Source organism: Megalobrama amblycephala, linkage group LG10 (genome assembly GCF_018812025.1).
Source record: "Megalobrama amblycephala isolate DHTTF-2021 linkage group LG10, ASM1881202v1, whole genome shotgun sequence".
NCBI lineage: Eukaryota > Metazoa > Chordata > Actinopteri > Cypriniformes > Xenocyprididae > Megalobrama > Megalobrama amblycephala.
Window position 1 is genome coordinate 16,546,452 of NC_063053.1, and position 19,748 is coordinate 16,566,199.

The window sequence follows — 19,748 nt, forward strand, 5'->3', positions numbered from 1 at the left end:
ATACCATCATATGCAGGCTACACACACACAACAAATGCATTTATCTCAGCACACAGCATTGTTTTGGATGTTCAGTAAGTTCTGTCTCAAAATAGGCAATACGTCATAAAATCCGACCAATCAGTTTGTGAATGTATCCTAAAAATGAAGAACTATTAAAAAATGAAAAAAAAAAAAAAAAAAAATCAAAATCAAAATTGTTTTCTTTATTTAAACAAAGCTGAAATAAAATAATATAAATATTAGATGAAAAAATTACGAAAACCAACCAACCAAAAAAAAAAAAAAAAAAAAGTAGGCTAAGACAGAAAATAAGTTTCATATAAAGTACAAAAATGAATAAGACAGAAATAAAAATACATTTAAGCTAAATAGAACTATAAAAAAAAAAAAAAAAAAAAAAAAAATTATATATATATATATATATATATATATATATATATATATATATATTCAAAGCACACAGAATGGCTAAAACAAACTAAAATGAAAATGAAAACTGAAAATATATAAACAAAAGCTTATTCAAAATATTAATAGATGGTATAATAGTAAATAACACTAAAACAGCACTGATTCAGAGGTAGACGAAAATACATGTATAGTGTCAACACTAATCTGTCCCGATACTCACTGTCAATCATCCACTCTCCTAAATCAATGGTTATGTGTGACTTTAAAAGAAATTAACCATCAGAAAGATTTTGACATTTTAAATGGAATAAATAAATGCACAAAGCATAACACATCATCATGTGGAGAAAAAAATTCAGGTGAAGCATTCACTCAGAAGTGACTACCAGATACCACTTGTGATTGGATCCCAAAGTGGATTCTAACACCAGGTGTGAATGGAGACCCATGCTTTGCTATTTTGGCGAGAGCTAGTGGTCGATGTTTGAGGTTTTACACCACTTGACACACATACAAGTCTCAGCTCGATCCCCTTCCCCTCGCACCTCCGTTGGTAACTTTCAAAACCTCACAGGTTGTAATAGCAAGGCTTTTGCTTTCTTCTCTCTATACTGTCATTGGTATATTCAGCTTCAGAAAGAGCGTCTCGACCCACTTCAAATAGCCGTTGTGTTCAATTTCCACCTCTCCAAAACAAACCAGAGGCGGCTTTTCAAGCCATATGTCAGCAGTATGAGAGGACGGCTTTTATGTGGTGAAAGCAGTTTAATATTTTGTGAAGGCTTACTGCTGCTGCAGACCGGCTGAATGACAGTCTGACAATACACTCCCATCCATTCTGCTTCTCAGATCAAGTGCTCGCAGCAGCAACCCTGAGACACATTCACTCGCTTGCCCGCTCGCTCTCGGCGGGGTGAGAGGGCGACGCGGCCACCCTGACGGAGGGAGCGAGAGCGAAAGCGCAAGACGGAGAAGGAGTGAGATGTAGAGGTAATGTAGAGGTTTTCTGTGACCTTGGCTGCGGAGGATGAGGAGTGATGAGTGTGTTGGTATTGCGTATTCTGGATCCATTACTCACAGCACCTCTGCTGCAGGAGGTTTATGCCTTTGTCTCTACTGCGTACACACAAACACGGACACCGAGGGCGCAGCGGGCACTGCCCTCCTATGGCACCGCACATATAGAGAGCCCATTCTCTCCGGCTCGCCACATCTACGCGGAGTTTTCGCACCGTTTCTCCTCTCATCTTTATTCCTATTTAAGTCAAAGACAGAAATTCAATGCACAGGGCACGGCGTGGAGCTAAGCTTCACTGGTTTTCTCCGTGCAGAAAATGAGATCTAATAATGATTTGCTCACCGTGGACGCTATCAGCACATAAAATCATCCAGGTTAATCAAATGGTTGTTGTGAAAGCCGTTTCTTTCTCTGCAGCGCTAACCCTTGCCGGCACAAGCTGAAAAGATCATTGATTTTTAATCTGCAATGAAAACCTCTTGTCACCCTTGGTTGTTTCTGAAATAATGCTGTTTTCAGTAGTTATACTTTTTCTGGCTCTTCTGGGATGGGCCTGTGGAAATTCTGAAGAGCTTTTGGGACCATGAGTCTAAATGTTATGAACTTTGCCTTTTGACCATGCTGCGAAACATCACACAAAAGAAAGGAAACTCACTTTGTGATTCTGGTGACCTTAGACCTAGCAACCTACATAGTGTGCATAATACTAAACAATCAAATAAATGCAAAGTACACGTAATGATATTTTACATGCCTCTGGCTTATATTGATTGCGCGAAAGAGGCATGGTACTTAAACAGAATTATTCTACCCGATCATCCAAGGTTCTGTGATTCCCCTTAAATTAAAATATGTAATCTTTAGACTGTATTAAAGAAAGAAATTCAATTCCACCACAATGACAGGCTGTCATTAGCAAGACCTTGTGATGTCAATTCAACAGGAAGACAAGAAAACAAGTTTTGAATAAGCCCTTGAATTAAGAGTCACCTGATGAATATGACTTAGCAAACGGAAAATTATTTACACTATAGATAAAAACAACTTTAACTCAATCAAGGTTTGCATCACAGCTGTAATGAGGACGGTTTGAACAACACAAGGACATCATCTAACAAGAATAATGCGGGCCAAAGAAAAATCAAGTGTTCTGACACTCGTTTTCTGGAGTGAGTTGAAAGAAAGAAAAGAAGAATGCGGAGAAGACGTGCTGGGTCTGGGCGGTGTTCGGCTAAGGCGAGATGATGAAGCATGCTGAGTTGGACAATTGAGACACTGAGAGAAAGGCACAAAGTCCTGAGGAGAGAAGTCTGTCGGTCCAGCGTCCTTCATTCTTAAAGAACTATAGACTGTTAACTGCTAACAAGCAAGGCTTTTTCTGAGAATGCAAAAGAGAAAAAATAATAATAATGAAGAAATACATTGAAATATGAGATCAAATGATCATGGGATTTTGAAGCATTATCTGTGGTGACACTGTTCAACAATAACACCAGTGGCTGCATCTCTTTTACATATTTTGAGCTCATTGTGTTCTCAAGATCCTGAAGCAAGGCGTAAAAGTGAGGAGGAATGGCAATATACAAACAAAAAGTCACATTGAGTGGAGGTAGTGCCTACATTGCTCTATGACTGGCCATTTACTGTCAATATGATAATGTTGTTCCTTAAATCGAACTGAATGGGTCAAACTGGTGGAAGTGGACAGACTAGTTACAAAGAAAACAACTCAACCACTCTAACAATTAAATAATTTTCGTTATGTCTGAATCAAAATAAACTTGAAATGACAAAACACAAAATGAAATTAAAGACGTAACTTATTATTAACAAAATAAATGCAACACGGATAATGTGTTTTACTGCCTTATTGTAGTACTCATAATTGTACTTGACTATTGAAGGGTTAGTTCACCCAAAAATGAAAATTCTGTCATTTATTACTCACCCTCATGCCGTTCCACACCCGTAAGACCTTCGTTAATCTTCGGAACACAAATTAAGATATTTTTGTTGAAATCCGATGACTGTGAGACCTGCATAGCCAGCAATGACATTTCCTCTCTCAAGATCCATTAATGTACTAAAAACATATTTAAATCAGTTCATGTGAGTACAGTGGTTCAATATTAATATTATAAAGTGACGAGAATATTTTTGGTGCACCAAAAAAAACCCAAAATAACGACATATTTAGTGATGGCTGATTTCAAAACACTGCTTCAGGAAGCTTCAGAGTGTTATGAATTAGCGGGTTCGGAGCGCCAAAGTCACGTGATTTCAGCAGTTTGGCGGTTGGTTGATTCGACACAAAAGATTCATAACGTTCTGAAGCTTCATGAAGCAGTGTTTTGAAATCGGCCATCACTAAATAAGTCGTTATTTTGTTTTTTTGGTGCACCAAAAATATTCTCGTCGCTTTATAATATCAATATTGAACCACTGTACTCACATGAACTGATTTAAATATGTTTTTAGTACATTAATGGATCTTGAGAGAGGAAATGTCACTGCTGGCTATGCAGGCCTCACTGAGCCATCGGATTTCAACAAAAATATCTTAGTATTAAATGACAGAATCTTAGTATCTTAGTAATAAATGACAGAATTTTCATTTTTGGGTGAACTAACCCTTTAACATTAATATTCATTAAATATTAATATCAATAATATTAATATTTAGCCATACAATATTTATATAATATTATAATAAAAATATATACTTATAACATGCATATAAAATGACAGACAGACAGACAGATAGATAGATAGTCGAATTAAACATTATAGAAGATATGAATATACATATTCAAATTAATTTGGACTAAGGGGGCATTTACAAAAAAAGGAAAACTTTTTATGCATTTTAGCCATTCATTTACATGTTAATAGCAGCCTGAAAACACAAGCTTTTGAAATCAGGGCTCAAAGTGCAAGTTTTTGACAGTTATTGTCTCAATGTAAACAACAAAAACGCAAATTTGTGAAAACTGTGATGTCATGCACATGTGTATTACGTGTTCAGTCCATAGGCATGTAATGTTTCTTTACAACGTGACATCGCCAACTACTGGCCCGGCATGCTTAACACAGCGTTTTTAGTCATTTGACATCATGGAGTCTTGTGAACGGGGATCACTTTGACAATGTTGTCATCTGTATGCAAAAAAAGCAAAGGAAACGCTTCAGTTTTTAGTACATCGTTGTCATGTAAACACACCCTAAAATTCTCTAAACCTTACAGAAGGAAATTTGCCTTTTTCCATCGCAAACCACTGCTGCTTACTGTACAGGACACAAAAGAAGAAGAAAGTTAGGAAGAGTGTCACTTCACTTCTAAAGTTGCACTTTAGACGACATTGTTCAATTCTGTGTAACAGTTCCGGACTCATGAACATGGCTATCATGCTGAGGTTTCATAATGGACACACAAAAGAGGAAACCCTGTTGAGAAACGCCTATACCAGAACTCTACTCCCCCTTTCAGAGATAGAGGGAATGGGATGAGGAGAAAAAAATGAGAGTGTTTATTCTCAGCGGTGCTTTGCTAATGAAAGAGTGCATTCTTGTTTTCTTACTGTGTCATTGCGGTTGTAGCGTTGTCATGCTCTCTCTTTTTCCACGTCTGTTTGGTGACCCTCTATGAAGCATTGCCCGACTTGGTGACAAGGACTGAAGATAAAGCCTCCATAAATGTTCAGTAAATCATCTCCTGACCTTTCCTGGCATCGCACACATCGGCACCTGAAATGTTAAAGACAAAAGGAAGATTGAAACTTCCAGTGGCGTGATGAAGTACAGTCTCCAGTCTCCCTCCTCCTCCTCTGATCCCGTAATCTCTCTTCCTCTCTGTCCAACTACATCGTCTTTTCTTCCTGTCCCCGTACCTGCCTAGCTGTGTGAACGCGTAGGGTGGCGGACATTTTGCATATGCGATCCGTCATAGGGGCAGGATTAATGTTGTTTGCTGGCTCCCAAACACAGCTTGTGGTGCACTGTGGGCGACAGGAAACTTGGCCAAGTCTGGCTGCCGCACGGCTGGGTGGAAAATTAACCCTTGGTGGCGGGAGGCTGGAGGCCGTAGCTCAGGTGTCCTTACATATGTTTGCGGTGTCAGGACAAGCCCGGCTCCGGGGCCCCCTGCAGGGAAAGAGCACTACCAGCGAGCCCGCGTCAGAGGCCCGGAAGGGGGAGAAGGGGGAGAGGGATGCGCCTTGGCACTGAGCACAGCCAATATGTTTCGCTTTTTAAGGCCTCTTTGGCTCAGGAGAGCGGAGGCGCTGATAGTTAATCATTATATATTTGTACGAAACAGATTTATTCTGATGTTTTCATGTCATTTCGGAAGAGAGGACGGGAGAGAAGAGGAGGTCCAGTCCCTGCTGGGACACAGGTGTCTTTCTATCTCCTGCTATGCTCACTCAGAAGATCGCACAGTGGGATTATCACGCCGAATTGCCTATTCCATAATTACGGCCCAGCTTCTCGTAAGAACACAGAGAATTAGAAACACCCTCATGCATAGCTTTCTCTGCAAATAACATAATATTCATTTGAAAAAATTGCAAAGACCTGCTTAGGGTTTTGATGCGGTATGAAATTATTATTTTTTTGACCAGATTAATAGACTTCCAGTTCGGATACGGCAGAAATTAGACAGAGAAAGAGGAGAGATAAAGATAGAATGTGTAACTCGAGGGGCTGAATGAACAATATCCACAGCTGTCGTCATGGCATTGACCTTTACTGTGGCCCACGGTGACCCGTGGTTCTGCATTTAAACTTTTAAATTGTAAACTTGAACCTTGGCATTTCCAAGCCTCTGTGCAGGGGTGTTATTTTAGGGGAGAGTGACAGTTCGCAAAACGTAACCAGGAGCGGGCTTCTGTCAGCCTTCTTGAACAAAGCTGGAAAAGAGAGAGAGGACATCTACGACTGGATGTCTTTCATAATCACATTTTCCCGAAACTAGGCTCTGTCTTACATAGAAAAGCTGTGATGCTCTGTCAAAGCGGAGTTACTGTGGGTCAAGTGTTTGGCGGATGATAGAGGAGCTGAATGTTCTCTGCTCGTGACTGCTTAGCTCGACTTCTTCCTGTGCTCTGATCCAAACTCCAGCAATCAGTGGATCTGTGTCGCCCTGCTCCGGAGAACTGTGCAAAGGACGGAAATAAAGAAATGAGAAAGAATCACCCTGAGGCTACATCCAACACCTCCACCACATTCCCCATCTTTTCCAGCTGAGGTTTGAAGTTGCTGCTATCTCTAATAGAAATATGCCTATGAAGGGAAAGAGAAGAAACTGAGAAAGACAGAAAGATAGAGAAGCAGAACACGGATAGTCTTTCCTACAAGTGAAATATATACAGAACTGTTCAAAAGTAAATCGTTTTTTTTTTAAACAAACTAATGCTTTTATTCAGTAAGGATGCATTAAATTGATCAATAGTGACAGTAAACACATTTATAATGTTACTAAATATTTCTATTGAAAATAAATGATGTTCTTTTCAACTTTCTATTCATCAAACATTCATGAAAAAAAATGTATCAGTTTCAACAAAAATATAAAGCAGCATTAATTTTTTCAACATTGATAAGAAGATAAAATATTTCTCGAATGTGACACTGAAGACTGGAGTAATGACTGCTGAAAATTCGGTTTTGCCATCAAAATAATAATATTTCACAATTTTTATGTTTTTTCCCCCCTGTATTTTTGATCAAATAAATGCAGCCTTGATGAGCATTTATTTAACGAGATTTATTTAAAACATTTTAAAATGTTATAACCCCAAATGTATGAACAGTAGTGTATGTGTGTAAACACATTTGCTATTTTTATGTCATTTTATTTTTGTCATGTAACCTAAAAAAAACACAGAAACCTAAAAGATCTAAATGTATTTGTTTTAATGTAACTGAATCAACTACATTAGTTTCCACCAACAAAATGTGTTGTCAGCGTCTGATATGATAGAAATAGCTTTTTACAGTACAGTTTGTACAGTGTGGTTATTTTTATGCTTTCTCTTAAAAAACGAACAAACAAAAAAACACTCATTATGTTGTAAAGGTTCTATGGATGTTATTATGTTATTGCCATTTTTTCCATGTTCTGGCCTGAGGTCCCACAAACCCACAGGCCAGCTCTGAGAAAGAAGTGAAGAATAAAAACAAGAAGGAAGAGAGTAACAGAGAGAGAAAGCAATAGTCTGTGAGCAATATGCTGACCCGAGAGACAGTGCTGGAGATAGTTGTCCCAGCGAGCAAGATAAAAGCTACATTACATGAAATTAATGGAGGCTGTGTGAGCTGTACATGAATCACTGTTTCAACACTATGAAACAAGTACAAAGGCATGAAGAAATCTAACCACAGCTTCAAAGGTCTGCCATTTAGTCAGTCAGAACAGGCCTGACAGAGGGAAGAGGGGGTTTAGATGAGCAGTTGAGCGAAAGAGTGTGAAACGAAGGAATGAGAAGGATAATACAAGACAAGGACTACGAGAAAGGGACAGTCTGGGAGAAAGAAAAAAGAATTGAATCGAATGAAGGGGAGCAGATGAGCATTTGCGCAGCTTGCATCTCTTCTCTGAGGTGATATCAAACACGGTTTAATGAAAGTTAAATAGTTTCTGTGGAGTGCACAGGCTGGAACAGATGAGATCAGGGTGCGGAAGCTGTCAGTGCCATTGTTGCGGGTGCACACTGTCCCCATGTCTGCAAAAAAAAAAAAAAAAGTGTATGCAGATACAAACCACCCACTGTATATGCGCCATGTTGACTCATAAAAAAGATGGGGAGTTTTTTTCTTTCCTGCTCCTGCCTTTTTTCTGCACTTGGCATGGTCGTTTTGCAAATACATCATTGTAATTTGAAAGAGGCAAGAGGAGATTTATGACAGAATAAGTGGCCTTTTCTGCTGGAATTTATAACGTAGAGGAAAGTGAGCATGTGCGGTTGGGAAGGAGGAGTCAGGAGGATGCTGTTAAGGTTGTTTGAATATGTAGAGAGTTAAAATCACTGAATTGTCTCTGTACCTCTTTGATCTGAGAGGATTCTGCTCTCTTCCATCTCTTCCTTTGCAGAGAGAAACAGACAGATTCCTAAAATTTTCCCTCCCACCTTCTGTTCCTTACTGCTCTTTCTTCTTCCCTCTAGATGCTTTAAAGAGACACAATTTTCTCTCTGTATACATCTCTCGCACCTGTACCCAACACACCGTCCTAACCAGACCTGACACAAAGTAAAAAGCTCTAAATGATAGTTTTGTCCTGACCAGTCATTACCCTGACAAGTTTCAGGACATTTTGGTGGTCATAGATGCCATGCTACATGGTACTAAAAAGCATATTTCTCCATTAACATCTTTTATATATTAAATAATTGTATTATTAATTAATAATTGCTCTATATTCTGACTTAATACATTAAGCATACTGTACAATAAAAGTGTGGGGTCAGAAGAATTTTTTTTAATGTTTTTGTAATAAGTCTCTTACTATGGTCACCAATAATTTTTATTTTTTAACTAAAATACATAAAAACAAAAATAGTGTGAAATATTATTACAATTCAGTTATATTTTAAAATGTATTTTATTTGTGTATGGCAATTTCTAATCTGCTGTTTTGGTGTTCAAGAAACATTTCTTATTATCAATGCCGTGTTGCTTAAAATTTTTGTAGAAACTGTGACTTTTTTTTTTCAGGTTTTTTGATGAATAGAAAGGTCAAAAGAACAGCATTTATTTAGATTAGAATTCTTTTGTAACATTATAAATGGCTTTAATGTGACTTTTGACCAATTTAACTGCTGAATAAAAGTGTTAATTTCTTTAAAACAAAACAAACTTTTAAACCGTAGTGTATTGCTATTATTTAATAGTAGATGTTTTATCAGGGCTGAATCTTTTATGAAGAGTTTTGTCCTGACCAGCCACGTGACATTTTATTGGACATTCAGTTTCGGTGATGTCACCCTGGGTAGCCCCATGTGACATGCTATGATAAGAATATCTATGGCAAAAGCTCTTTCTTTTCCTCCTAATTATTTTCTTTTTCCCCCTTTTGTATTCCGCTGTAACAGTTTGAAAAAAAGACAACATATACAAACTACATTTGTAGTCTGTTCTCCTGATTTAATTTTTCTCCCCAAATCCTCATGTCTCTTCCCAGGGTTGTCTTCACACGGACGCTTTAAAATGTAATTGTCTCCCCTTTTCACTTCTAATCCCTATTAGCAGTGTTTACTGGGAAAAAAAGGAACTGCTGGTTAAAAGTACAGTGAACTTTGGTGAATGAGGGAAGGATAGAGAAGACATGATGAGAGGGCCAGTAAGGTGAGTTGATATAGTCTCTGGTCAGTCACGTGTTGGTGCGGGAGAGGAAGAGTGAGTCACAGTGTGATGTGGCACCTGGGTGCACTAATTAATGCACAGTTCCAGTGGCTGAACATTTAACCTCCTCTTGCATGTATCACCCAGTGGCTCCTCTCACTTCCACAACAATAAACACAAACAAACCATTAGAGACGGTCAGTGGCTCAGGCATTCACCATACGCAGTTTCTTTACAACAAGGGACCTCAGCATGAAATGATCACAACACACATACCATAACTCCAGCAGGAATTTTTCACGGGCGGATTGCAGATGCTTAAAAAATTCAAATAATATAGCAGGCTGATCTAATTCAGAGCTGGCTTCAAATATACAATCGGGGAATAGCGATAAACAGGAATGTGATGTTTGAAGGCCGGTTACACAAGTGCTTCTCCTGTCACCCTAAAGCGCTCTATCAAGTAGGTCAAAGGTCAACTGAAAGGCATGACAGGAAAAGAGAAAATAGCACTGAGATGTTCTCATTTTGAAAAGAGGCTCAGAGATGCAGAGGTCGCCCCGGGGCGAGGCTGTGGCATTCTGATCTGCCTTGTGACTGGTGCTGAGGCCTTTCACATGATTCAACCCCAGCCTAACCTTGTCATCATTAAGGTCAGGGTTATTTATCTGTTCATTTCTCCAATACAGAAACAGCCGGGCATCACACAGAGGTCATGTGTGGTCATAGACCCTGTGAGGAAATTATGAAACATGGAGAAAATGCGCTTTTGACCCAGGATCATTCTTTTTGGATGGCTACACAACATTAATGGACATCTAAATTTACTCACCCTCAAGCCATCCTAGGTGTATATGACTTTCTTCTTTCAGTCAAACACAATCAGAGTTTTATATATGTATATAAAAACAATAGTAAGTGAATAGTAACTGATATTTTGAAGCCCATCCATCATAAGTAATCCAGGGGTTAATAAAGGTCTTCTGAAGCGAAATGATGCATAAGAAACATATCCATATTTATAACTTTATAGACTATAATAGTCACTACCTTCCAGTAACATCCGTCCGCGTGTTCACGAGAGAATCCAGTTCTGGTGTATGACATAGGATGTAGAAATAATGTAAGCTTAGGTGAGAGTAGACGCCTCTCGCGGTTCAAACAAATAGGGCTGGGAAACAAACTCAAGACATTTCTCTTTAAGAAATCTTGTTTTAGACTTCTAATTCATGACCTGTGTTTTGTTTTGTTTTGCTCTACCCTCTGCACTTCCGCGTTCGTCAATACATCATGCACCAGCTCAAAGTTCACTCTTCTGCTGGAATCGACTCACATACGGAAGCCAGTGATTCTGGTTTATAAAGTTGTAAATATGGATATTTTTCTTACAAAGCCCATTGCTTCACTTCAGAAGGTCTTTATTAACCCTCTGGAGTTGTATGGATTACTTTTATGATGGATCAATGTGCTTTTTTGGGCTGTAAAATCTTGGTTACTATTCACTTCCATTATAAAGCTTGGAAGAGCCAGAATATTTTTAATATAACTCTGATTGTGTTTGGCTGAAAGAAGAAGGTCATATACACTTAGGATGGATTGAAGGTGAGTAAATTATGGGATAATTTTCATTTTTGGATGAAGTATTGATTCCTGAGTACTGATACAAATCAGACTATAACAGAAAAAAAATTGTATATGAAGGAATTATCTTGGGTTAATCTGTTTAAAGCTGTTCGGCATATTTAAAGCTTTTTTCTTGCCTTAGTTTTTTTCTTGCCTTTAATGTTGGTCAACACCTTCACACACACACACACACACACACACACACACATATACATATACATACATATATATATATATATATATATATATATATATATATATATATATATATATATATATTATATATATATATGCTTAAAAAATTCACATAAAGCATATATATATATATATATATATATATATATATATATATATATATATATATATATATATATATATATATGCTTCAATCGTATCCTGTCATCTTTGCTTTGGTCGTGCACATGGGCATTTGCTGTCCACCATGTCGACAGTTGCGACAGTTGACTGGTGCTGCTTGTAGGATGTGCCCATACCACTAAAGACGCCTTTGCCGCATTTTCTCCATAATTGGCACAACAGCTATTTGCCGCTGAATTGTATAATTACAGCAGTGGTCAAAAAAGAGAGACACACCAGCAATCCAACAGAGTACGCACATCTCCATGGCGTGGAGACGGCGCTCATTGCTTTTGGTGACTGGCCAGCATTCGGCTCCGTACAGCGCAATGAACTTGGATGATGAGTGAATTAATTGAGACTACAGGATGTTTAATTTAAGGAAATTAATTATCAAAATATCCCAAATAATTGGTTTGCAATTTGCATGACAGAGTTGACATTTCTGAAGGATCATGTCACACTGAAGACTGGAGTAATGGCTATTGAAAATTCAGCTTTGCCATCACAGGAATAAATTCCATTTTAAAATATTTTGAATAGAAAACAGTTGTTTTATCAAATAAATGCAGCCTTTGTGAGCATAAGAGACTTTGGTAACATTTTACCTTAAGGTTCCCTTTGTAAAGGTTTTATAAAGGTGTTTGTTAATGAGTAATAAGTTATTTACAAATGCATTATAAATCATTAATAATGCAGCTATTACTGCATGAATAAAAAGGGTGACTTTAATGCAATACCTGCCAAATAGTGAGCCATTTTTAACTCACATGTTATAAATGCTTAATAAATATATTTATTAACACTTATCTAACCCAAAACCATATTCCTGGTTTATTTCATGATGCAGCAAAAACTGACTATCATAATTAGACTGAAGTGTGTTGTATTTGTGGTTTTCTTATTATTATCTCATGACTGCCACTTTTCTTACTATGTTGCTTACCAGAAGTTTCTGTTCTTGCCCATGATACTCTCCAAAAAGGTCATGATGCCTATCCACAGCAGTGTATAAAACTGATTTCTTGTTTTTTTTTTTTTTTTTAAATATGAAATTCCAACTTTATTTTGAAAATAAAACATAAGATAACCAGTATTAGTTAACTGTGAACCTTAATGTAGGGTGGACACTCGAGAACCATTTATTCATGCGTTATAAGCATTAATAACCAGTGAAAGTGAACCTTAATGTAGGGTGGACACTTGTGAACCATTTATTCATGAGTTATAAACATTAATAACCTGTGAAAGTGAACCTTAATGTAAAGTGAACACTTGTGAACCATTTATTAATGAGTTATAAACATTAATAACCTGTGAAAGTGAACCTTAATATAAAGTGGAAACCTGTGAACCATTTATTCATGCGTTATAAACATTAATAACCTGTGAAAGTGAACCTTAATGTAAAGTGGAAAACTGTGAACCATTTATTCATGAGTTATAAACATTAATAACCTGTGAAAGTGTGCCTTATTGTAAATTGAACACGTGAAACATTTATTAATGAGTTATAAACATTAATAACCTGTGAAAGTGAACCTTAATGTAAAGTGGAAACCTGTGAACCATTTATTCATGAGTTATAAACATTAATAACCTGTGAAAGTGCACTTTAAGAAAAGTGGCAGTCATGAGATATTAATAAGATATTAATAAGAAAACTACAGATACAACACTCTTCAGTCTAATTATGATTTTTGCTGCATCATGAAATAAACCAGGAATCTGGTTTTGGGTTAAATAAGTGTAAATAAATACATTTATTAAGCATTTATAACATGTGAGTTAAAAACAGCTTACTATTTGGCAGGTATTGCATTAAAGTCACCCTTTTTATTCATGCAGTTATAACTGCATTATTAATGATTTATAATGCATTTGTAAATGACTTATTACTCATTAACAAACAGCTTTATAAAACCTTTACAAAGGGAACCTTAATGTAAAGTGTTACCGAGACTTCTTTTAAAAACATGAAAAAAAATCTTACCACTGACTTCAAACTTTTGAGTATGTGTATATAGAGGGCTAAAGAAAAAATCATGATGTAATATGGTATATCAAACTGGTATCCCTGATAATGATCTATTCTAATGAGAAGACACTCTTACTAATGTCAATGCCCTGCTTTAGACAAGGAGTTCTACTCCACTGCTTTACATTAGGCCTGATCCTCAAGCATAATAATCCTGTCTTGCTCTTAAAAATCTAAAACACACAAACTGCCAAAGTCATTTGAAAAAAACCTTAATTAAGTTCATCTGTGCAAACATTAACCTTGTAAGAGGCTAAAGAGAGGGAAGAATGAAAGAAAGTGTGTGCATGAGAGAGAGAAATTCTATGGATGGAGAGAGATCGGGGGAAGGTTAATGAAGGAGGGTGAAGTTGTGTTTGCTTAGACCTTCGCGACGGAGACGGAGGAGGGGGGGCAAAGGAGATCTTTCACGGAGAACCGCACACACGTCCCTCGGTTTTACCCGAAGTACTGCACAAACAGGCTCCAAATGACAAGGTGACACTGGGAATACACTACTACGTGACCGCCGCTGGAATTGCCTTCATCCGTTTAAGATGACTACAGCCACTGTGGACACTGTCGCGCCATTAGAGAGATCTGGAGAATAAGCCACGGAGATGGCAGAGATTATCACGGCCTGTGTGTTCAAAGACCTCCCAAGGGCACAATGACAAGCCACACCGCTGAGACTACAACAGGAAGAAATCTGATGATGCATTATTAAACTGCTCATCGTTATGTTACTGCTGTTCCTAAATTGTGCAACATTTAAAGGAGTGGTTCATACAAAAATGAAAATCCTGTCATCGTTTACTCACCCTGATGTTAGTGAAATGTTCCTGCTGCTTTGCCATACAAAGAAAGTGGATGATGATCAAGGCCTGTCAAACTCAAACTAAAAAAAAGAAGAAAAAAGGCACCCAAAGGTATCATATTTAAAATGTAATGAGTTCAAATTAACAATTAGTGTTCTGCTTATTTGTTTGTTTTAACATGGTACCTGTCCATGTGGTCTTTGGTCCACCTAAAGAAAAAATTATGCTGCATATCCATCTGCTCCCTCTCTCTCCTGGTTAAGGTAAAATAAATAAAAGCATGAATGAATGAATAAATGAATGAAAGTTTGATGTAAAGAAATGTATGTGTATGTCTGTGGCAGTCGTGTCCAGTGGTGTTTTAAAATGAGGAGGCAAAGTCCTCAGTTTTTTTAATATATATCTAGGGCTTGGCGATATATATCGCATGCGATTCTCACGCGCATTTCGTCAGTAAAGCCGGTTCCCTGATTACCGCTAAATCGCCATCACCTGCTTTCAAATGGAGCGCCATTTAACAGACAGAGCCGTAGTTCACTGATAAGCCACGCAATATCACGTTCATATCGCAGATGAATTGCCTTCGATAATGAACGCGATATTTGCGTGGCTTATCAGTGAACTACGGCTCTGTCTGTTAAATGGCGCTCCATTTGAAAGCAGGTGATGGCGATTTAGCGGTAATCAGGGAACCGGCTTTACTGACGAAATGCGCGTGAGAATCGCATGCGATATATCGCCCAGCCCTATATATATCAAATGTAAATTTCTATCCTTGTTACACAATTGACCTGGTTAAATAAACATTACATAGAAAGAGACCAAATACAATTCTAATTTGTATTTTTACACTATGCAATGCTCTATTATGTCTAAATTTAGTCACGTTTTACACATTTTTACATTTATTCCAAAATAATAGGCAAACTAAAGGCAGTAACAACTTATATTATATCTTTTTAATAGTCTATTTATTGTTAGCAGTCATCAAGCTTGTACACACTGATAAGTGTTCACAGACATGAAGATGTACCTTTAATTTCGCCGAGCTAATTGCTCACTAAAAACCTGTGCAGTCATCATGTTTTCAGGCCATTTCAAGTTTGATTTTGACGTGACATAATGCGGTGATATCTAAGGAGTGAGTTGTTTACTTACTTTTTAATTAGTCTTCCCATTAACACCATGTGGCGCCCAGGGCGGGCGAGAGCCGTGAGGGAACGGTGCGAGGCCGGTGGCGCGAGAGTTAACGAGCTACACCTGGGAGGTGCACCGGCCTTGAGTCGCTCACGGAGGAGCTCCGGGAGCATAAAAGGAGGAGCGACGACAGTGAACGACGAGAGAGGACCAGGCCTGGACTTTATGTTATGTTTTATTATGTTTGTGTGGCCCTCGCGGACGTCTGCCGGCATTACTTTCGTTTTGTTCTTTGTTTATTTTGGTATTAAAACTTTGTTTGAACGTTCGCCGGTTCCCGCCTCCTTCTTCCCTACATCTACGAACCGTGTTACACACCATCATTGTCTTCATTCAGGCCGATTCAACAAGAACGCACACAAAAACAAGAAGCAGGATTTATCGCAAAAAAACAATCATATCTAATCATATCAAATCATAACCAATCATATCCAAATCATAGCGCAATGGAGGCACTGCCTCCTCTCACATGACTTTCATGAGCTGTTTTTCTTTCATTTCATTCTCAATTACCCCCCACTAAACCCACCGCACACTTTAGGGGTTCTGCTTTAACTCTATATGACCAAGGGAGGCACGAGAAACCAGATTCCAGAAAGCAGATTCCCCGCTGTAACTTCACCTGCGGGTGTCACTTTTGGACAGTGTTTCTTTAGAAAAATTAGTAATTTTTCCACTTTGCAATGTCAAATTTAGTAATATTTGTGCTGTTTTATTTATTTTTTAATATTGATTATTTTCTCATCCAGTTTTTTTGAGGAGGCACTGCCTCCCTTGCCTCCTCGGAAGAAACGTCCCTGATCTGTGGGTGGGTTCACACCTTAATTAGTCTCAACATTAAAATAAACAGCAGAAGTCTTTTCAGTGTTTGATGTGCCAGGCAACTTCTTCAGTTTTTCTTCAAACGACATTAAATTACATCGCTCAATGTGAGTGTCAGAAAGGCCAACAGCCACCAGGCATTGTATATGTGTTTATGTAAATGTTTTACATTTTTATGCATATGGCAGATTTTATTCAAAGCATCTTAAAGGCTTTTGGAGTGGACCCAGTTTGATGCTAGAGTTTGTTTCATTTCGGGTCCGCACCAGCAAACTGCACCCGAGTCCATCTCACCTCTGGTACAGTTTACGATTGAAAAAAAAAAAAAAGCCTTGCAGTGCATTTAAGTTATACGTTTTATCATTTCAAGTGAATCAAAACAATGACCTTTCTGTTGCTAGTGCTGTACCATTTGAGCTACACTATAGCAGCACATAACATATGTTGCGTTATGCTAACAGGAAGAAAGCTTTGACTGGATGTTCAAGGGCCCAGTAGAGCATGTGATGTACCTACCCCGCTTGACAGCCCAAAGCTCCTTTTATAGGTTTTGGCCATTTTGGCTGTTGTGAGACAGTTAAGATGATATGTTATGTCTCCCCGCAGAGCCACCTTTGGCTGAGTGAGATCTGAGCTAGCCAGGACCACACGGGAGATGACATTTCCATGTCTGTTTAGATAGAGGTGTGGTGGACACATGTCTCTCTACCTGATCGAACTGATAGACAGAAATATATTCATGACTTTCCGCCCTGCTGTTTTCAGTAACAGAATTTGATTTTTACAGCCTTCCAATTAAGAAATGATTACATATTTATTTGAACCCCCCCCTGCCAAAGATGATTATTTAATTTGGCTGATGAATATATTAACTGTGCATTGATCAACTCTGCTCTCTAGTGCACCGTGGAGAAACATTACCCTTCTTGGTGAGCTTTTCAACTAGCGTGGCCTTCATACCAACACACACATACACGCAAGGACTGTCACTATAAGGCCAGCGGTGCAGGGGTTAACGCTGCTGAGAGCTTTTGCCCAGTGGATTGTTTATCGACTGAAAGAGAAGGTCTTCTTTCTCTGGGCCAGTTAAGTCAGCCTCCCTTTTGTTTGACGCTGCCCATTTGAGGAAAGCTTATCCCTGACCTTCTGCCGCCGAGACTGATGACAAGGACAACGCGCACTAACCTTGACATTCAGTGGGCTAAATGGCTTTTTCCACTAGCAGTCAGCAAACCAGAAGACAGGCAGCAAGAGGCCAAAAACTAATGAATCTATACCTGAGAGAAACTTAGCACAGCCACATTCTTTAAAGGAGCAGTCTTTACAAAAGAAGTGACAAGTACAACGGTGTCTCTGCGCAGTTAAGTGAATCAGTACAAGCCAGTACTGGGAAAAAAACGTCTATGAAAAAGGGGTTAACAACACCAGTGACTGTATTAGAGACAGTAGAACATTTGCATAGAAATGTGACTGTATGGTATTTTTATATATTCGAAATTTGTGATCTATTGCATTTAAACTAATTGGGCCATACAGCATAATGAAGCGCATAACCGTTGTTAGATCATGATTACAGAAAGAGGGTTCAAAACGGTACAGAAATTACATACTTCACCTATAAAAATGTGAGTTGCTGTTTGTAGCCAATTGTACTTCCATAATGTAGCATATTTGAGAGTGAATATTTAATGAGAGAATATATATATATATATATATATATATATATATATATACACCAGAATGGAGACAAACCGAATATGAGTTAAATAAAGCAATGACTAACAGTGGTAAAACAATGGTTAATATTATTCAATAGCCCACACTGCCTATGTGAAGTCAGTGATAAAGATGAAAAAAAACATTTTGCAGGAAGAGGTTATTTTCTTTGGAATAACAATCAACTGCAAAAACAGCATAGACATGTACACTACCGCTCAAATTTAATATCGATTTTTTTAATGATTTTGAAAGAAGTCTCTTATACTCACCCCGGCTGCGTTTATTTGATCATAAATACTGTAAAAACAGTAATATTGTAAAATTTTCTTGTAATTTAGAATAATTGTTTTCTATTAATATATTTTAAATATACTTTTATTCCAGTGATGGCATCACAGCTGAATTTTCTGCAGCCAATAATCCAGTCTTCAGTGTCACATGATCCTTCAAAAATCATTCTAATATGATGATATGATGCTCAAGAAACATTTCTTATTAATATCAATGTTGAAAACAGTTGTTGTAAAATTGATATTTTGTGGAAATAGTATTTTTTTTTTTTAAATAGAATGCTTTTGTAACATCACTTTTAGCTAATGCATCTTTGCTAAATAAAAGTATTAATTTCTTAAAAAAAAAAAAAAAAAAAAAACTTACTAATCACAAACTTTTGAACAACACTAGTATAAATACGTAAAATTTGCTTTTATGCTAAATTTAAGCAGGTATGATGTCAGTCAAAATAATGCATTATGGGACTGTATTGCATCAGGTAGTTAGCTAAACAACCTGTAACCAAACCAGTGCCCGGAGTCCACACACATACACACACACACACACACACACACACACACACACACACACACACACACACAAACAAGCAACACATGCAGTAAACACCCCCAACCCAAAGTCACATGGAAAGACTATCTAGGGGAGAGTTTTCAGGAGAGCTCCGCTTTATGACTGCTGTTGTCAGAGCACTTAGCGCCATGTCCTTTGTTTCTAATGAGATAAGACAGTGTCAGATGGATACAGTACTAACCTTTCTGCTTGTTTACAGTGCAGAAGAACAGGACAGGGGGGTGACCTCTCTAAAGTTTATGGTCCAGCTTGCCAGACAGCTCTGTTTCTAATGAGAGGCCTTGTGGGAGCATGTCACAGCGCCTCTGCTTGGCACACAGAGAGTGTTCACAGACAGGGGAGAGAGAGCTGGCCGCTTGGCAAACACAAACACTTCAGATTTAAATCTTTAATTTTGGGGTTGTGTGTCAATGTAATGCAATCATTTAGTTGAATTAATTAAAAAAAAATAATGCAATAAAAATTTAATTAAAAAGTCACTAAAAAGGTTTCTCCAACAAGCCACTTATGGTGCAAGAAACTGAAAAATTACAACTTTTTATACTTTCTATTCATCTGA

At 37.8% G+C, this 19,748-nt stretch overlaps 1 long non-coding RNA gene across 7 annotated transcripts in view; it reads right to left on the bottom strand.

Moving 5' to 3' along the window:
* The window catches only part of LOC125276940, a 342,031-nt gene that overhangs the window by 26,426 nt on the left and 295,857 nt on the right, over positions 1-19,748 (bottom strand). For 6 of the 7 annotated variants that reach the window (XR_007186778.1, XR_007186781.1, XR_007186780.1 and 3 more), the window contains 2 exons: positions 6,417-6,585; positions 5,011-5,176 (listed from right to left, as the gene is read on the bottom strand). This is a non-coding gene — a long non-coding RNA (uncharacterized LOC125276940). The remainder of the gene's footprint in view (positions 1-5,010; positions 5,177-6,416; positions 6,586-19,748) is intronic. The other variant, XR_007186779.1, reaches the window with a different exon arrangement.